This window comes from Arachis hypogaea, chromosome 15 (assembly GCF_003086295.3).
Source record: "Arachis hypogaea cultivar Tifrunner chromosome 15, arahy.Tifrunner.gnm2.J5K5, whole genome shotgun sequence".
NCBI classification, from domain to species: Eukaryota; Viridiplantae; Streptophyta; class Magnoliopsida; order Fabales; family Fabaceae; genus Arachis; species Arachis hypogaea.
The window spans coordinates 139,828,114-139,833,801 of record NC_092050.1 but is presented as its reverse complement, the minus strand read 5'-3'; positions in this window follow the sequence as shown (position 1 = coordinate 139,833,801).

Here is a 5,688-nt window from a genome sequence, read left to right as displayed (position 1 = left end):
GAACGGAGTCCATTGATTATTGTTCTTGACAAAAATAAATAAATAAAAGGATCAAGAATTCATTTTACCTTGAAATGTAAGGAAATTTTCCAGTATTCTACCCACTCCCTACTTTTACATAAAATAATAAAATATTCATACATCATTGTTGAATTGTTGTGTATCATCATGTGAAAAAGTAGGGCAAATTTAATGGGGTTAGCAATAAATTGGTGGATGGTATTTTGTCTTTATAGCCTATTCTTTCTTTTAATCATTAGTAGCAGGTTAGTAGGTAAATTTATTTGAAAAAATATTTAAATGTTGAGTTTTTGTTTTGTTATTTTTAATATCGTTTACTGGTATTAGAAATTAGAATCTAATTTTGAGAATAACATTCCCTTCTAATATTATTTTTAAGATTTTTAATTGTATTAAAAATTAAAAATTTTAATTGATTTAGAAAAGACAAAAATACTCTATTGTTAATTTTAAAAATCATATATAATATTTTAAGATTAATTTCAAAACTAGTAAAATACACATTTAATTCAATTTAAGTAACAGAAAAATAACATTAATTTTAGAAAGACTAAAATCTTCTTATAAGCTTTGAATGTACTAAAAATTAGAAATTTAAACTTGATTTTAAAAAGACTAAAACACCATTTTATTTTTTTAAGCACAAAATAATTTTTTGAAAATATGCAAATACCATTTTAGGGTTAAAGATGTTGAATTATATTAAAAATTATAAATCTGAATTAGATATTTATTAAAAGACTAAAATATTCGTTTTGTTAATTTTAAGAGTAAAATAACTTCTAACTGGTAGGGGTGGCAATGGATAGAGTAGGGTAGGATTTGGAGCCAACCCTAACCCTACCCGCAGGTTGAGATTTTTATATAAACCCAATCCTATCTTATCTGCGGGTTGAGAATATCTCAACTCTAACCCTACTCGCTCTTAATTCGCGGGTATCCGACCTTACCTGCGGGTTACAAAAAAAGATTCAACATTATTATATAACTTGATGATAATTTAAAATAGAACTGATTTTTATGTAAAAAAAATTTAAATTATTAATTAATGATCTTCTTTTAATGACTAAGGATCTTTTGCATTTAGTGAGAAGTCTTTGTTTAACATCCACTTAAAACATACTTTTATATAAGTATATAACATATGCATATATAGAGTACGAGTTGGTCGAATAGGGTTGAGGCACAACTCACATCCTACCCGACCCACACAAAAATCCTACCCGTACCCTACCTTACCTGTTGTAGATTGGGTTAGCAATCCTACCTAATCAAGTGAAACAGGTAGAGTACATATTACCACCCTTACTAACAGGAGAATATTTGAGGAAAACGAACCCCACCTATAACAGTAGGTCAGTAGCTGAGGCGGCGATCAATTTTTGCTTGGAATTGCAGTGCCATTTTTAAAGAAGCTCAAGCCCTCTTTACTGATTTTACCTTTCTTTCTTTGCTTTTCTTAAGATATATTTTTTTCTTCTCCATATGAGAATCTTAGGAGAATCCCATTCAGTTTATTTTAGACTCACTTTTTATATCAATAAAATACCTATATCTTTTGGAAAAAAAAACTTTTAACTGGATGTTAAAAAGAATAAAATATCTTTATAAAATTAAATAATATTCTTTGATTGTATTAGAAATTTTGATTTGATTTAAAAGGATTAAAATAATTTTTGAGTTAAATTTATTTAATTGTATTAGAAATTTAAATTTGGATTCCTTTTAGAAAAACTAAAATATTCTTTTAGAACTAAGGTTATTGAATAGTGTAATACTTATTAATTCAAATGTATTTTAAAAAGACTAAAATATCCTTTTTACTCAATTATAAAGTGATTAAAATATTCTTTTAGAATTAATTTAAAAAAAATAATTATTTTTCACACATAAACTATTTTACCATACAAGTCCATACAAGTCATTTTTTCCAAAATCACTCTCACGCGCGCGTCTTACGCACCCACATTTTACGCGCCTCTTAATTTAACAGATTTCAATCAATACACGCACAATTCTTCTTCTTATTTTTCTTTGAATTCAATCAAATAGTTGAGGTGTGGTTCGATTCTAGTTAATTTTTTCGTTAGCAGTTTATGATTCTGTAGGTGAATAATGTTTCATCGTTGATGGTTTAAATTGAATGTAATGTAAAAGTTCTGCATTAAAGAAAATATTTTTCTGTATTTGCAGTAAATTTAGGTGTAACACGAAGATATTTGAATGTATTGTTTAAGAATTTTCGGTATATAGCAGCCAATCCTCTTGATAGTACGATTGTAGCATCCAAATGTGCAAATGTCGTAGCAGGGGTCGAGTTGGTCAAATTGTGTGCTGATAAGTTCTGCATAATTCAAAACTCTTCTTCTCCCTCCTCCTCATCTTCTACTACTACTTCTTCTTTTTTTTCATTATCATCATCTATTTTTTTTCTTGTTTTATCTTCTCAAATTTCTTCTTGTTTTACTCTTTTAACAAGAATAAAAACAAAAAAATCAAATAAAAAAGAAGAAGAAACACATAATGATACAAAATTACTTGGAAGATGATGAACTTACATTCATTCAACTAAAAGAAAGAAAGAAATAAGAAAAAAAGAAGAAGCAAAAATACAGCATTAGAGGAAATATTTTTCTGTAGTTGTAGCAAATTTGGGTGTAACACGAAGATATTTGAGTGTATTGTTTAAGAATTTTTGGTGTATGTGTGCCGATAAGTTCTGCATAATTCAGAACTTTTCATCTTCCTCTTCCTCATCTTCTGCTACTTCTTCTTTTTTTCATCATCATCCCCATCTTCTTTTTTTTTTCTTATTCATCTTTTCCTTTTTGTTTTACCTTCTTAAGTTTCTTATTGTTTTACTCTTTTAACAAAAATAAAAACAAAAAAATCAAACAAAGAAGAAAAAGAAACACATAATGCTGCAAAATTACTTAGAAGATGATGAACTTACATTCATTCAACTAAAAGGAAGAGAAAAATAAGGAAAAACGAAGAAGAAAAAAAATGCAGCATTAGATGAAATATTTTTCTGTATTTACAGCAAATTTGGGTGTAATAAGAAGATATTTAGGTGTACCACGAAAATATTTGAGTGTATTGTTTAAGAATTTTCGGTGTATGTATGCTAAATTGCTAATAAGTTCTGCATAATTCAAAACTCTTCCTCTTCTTCCTTCTCATCTTCTGGTGCTTCTTCTTTTTTTCATCATCATTACCATCTTCTTCTTCTTCTTTTTTTCTTATTTATCTTTTTCTTTTTGTTTTACCTTCTCAAGTTTCTTCTTGTTTTACTCTCTTAATAAGAATAAAAACAAAAAAATTAAACAAAGAAAAAGAAGAAACAAATAATGTTGCAAAATTACTTGAAAGATGATAAACTTACATTCATTCAACTACTTCCTCGACTCGACCCTGAGGAGCCGAGTGACGCGCCAGCGCTACTAATTGAGTGCCAGCACGTAGCTGTGTTTGGCAATAAACTGGAGGGTATATGAAAGCCTCCAAGCTAACTGCTTGGTCAAGTGCGACAGGACAATACCAGTGCGGGTACTTCAGATACTGCCTCATCCACCCTTGGTACAGAGACCATTTTAAGAAGTCTCCCCACCAATAGGGTATGGGCAATCTTTCATTTGTTGAAAGAATGCCGAACGGGAACGCTGAGAAAAAGCTCTTTGCATACGCGTAAGAAAGTTCATCAAGGACAGAATATAAGGCTTACCCTGGTTCAGGTTCACCTATATACCATTAAGCAAAAATGAAAGAAAATAAGGAAAAAAATGGAAAAAATGCAGTATTAAAGGAAATATTTTTCTGTATTTGCAGTAAATTTGAGTGTAACACGAAGATATTTGAGTGTATTGTTTAAGAATTTTTGGTGTATGTATGCTAATAAGTTCTGCATAATTCAAAACTCTTCCTCTTTCTCCTCCTCATCTTCTACTGTTTCTTCTTCTTTATCTTCTTATTTCATATTCTCATAATTCTTCTTGGAAGGAAAAAAATTAAATAAAGAAGAAAAAATATATAATGTTGCAAAATCAATAGAAAGAGGAGGAGGAAAAAAATGCAACAACAACAACAGTAATAAAAAAACGACGATGAAGATGAAACACACAAAGAAAAAGGAAGAAAAACGCAAAAAAAAAGGAGAAGAAGAAGGAAGAGAAGGAAGAGGAACGTGAGATGCAAAGAGGAACAACGTAATTTTCACGCGCATATTATATAAGTGGATTTTGATGAGTTAGAGTTAACTTGTATGACTTGTATGGCCAAAAGATTTATATGTATGACAAAAAGACTTATATATATAATAGCAGTACAATAGCACTCAAAGAAAAAAATCCATTAAAGATTAAAGTTGTTTACTTGTATTAGAAATTAAAAATTTTGATTCAATTTTAAAGATACTAATACATTCCTTTTGTTAATTCCAAAAGGACTAAAGTAATTTTTTTTTTTTTTGAATAACTTAAAAGGTATAAATTATCCTTTTAAGATTAAAGTTGTTGTTAAAAATTTGAATATTTAAACTAAATCTAGACATATTGTAGCAAACATTGTTAAGGGTATTTTAGTTGTTTAATTGTGTTTAATCCTCAAAAGGCATTTTAGTTCCTTTCTAAATTATCAAAAAAGAATACTTTAGTATTTTTAAAATTAATTGAAGGATATTTTAGCTTTTTTAAAATTAAATTCTAATTTATAATTTCCAATATAAATTAACAACTTTAATATTATAAAGGTACTTTTGTCTTTTTCAAATTAACAACTTTAAGGGTATTTTATCAAATGACATGTGGCATGTTAAGTAGTGTGACTGACATGTCAATTAATTATTTTGTGATATGTGGCATTAATCTATTACGTTATTATGTCACGTGACACTTAACATAATATGTCATAATTTAACTAACAGAAAGATTAATTTGACTTATATTTTATTTTTCAAAGACTAATATGACTAAAAAAATTATTTAAGAACCAATTTAAAGATTGAGTGATCTTATATGGACAAATTTGACTATTAATCCACTAAAAAATATTTTAATCTCATTAAAATAGATTCAAATTTATAATTCCTTACACTATTAAAAAAAAAAGTATTTTTAGACTTTTTAAAAATCAAATTCAAATTTTAAATTCCTAATACAATAAAACAACCTTAATCCTAAAAAATTATTTAATCTTTAAAAAATCAAATTTAATTTTCTGGTTGCTAATACAACCAAATAATCTTAATTAATTCTATAAAGGTATTTTAGTTTCCAAAACTAATAGTAAAAAGATATTTAATCTCATAAAATGAACTAAATAGATATTTTAGTCTTTTTTGAATATCAAATTAATCCTAAACGGTATTTTAGTATTTTTAAATTTAATCCTTAAAGATTGTTCTAATAGTCTTTTAAAATCAAGTTTAAATATCTAATTTCTGATACATCTAAACAATCTTAATCCTATATGGGTATTTTAATCTTTCTAAAATTATTGCCAACTATTTTTTGTTTCTTAAATGAGTATTTTAGTCATTTCGGGATTAACCTTAAAAAAGTTATTTAAGTCTTTTGAAAACTAACCAAAAAGGTATTTGGTCTTTTTAAAATCAAATTTAAATTTATAATTTTTAATATAATTAAAAAATCTTAATTAGAAGGATATTTT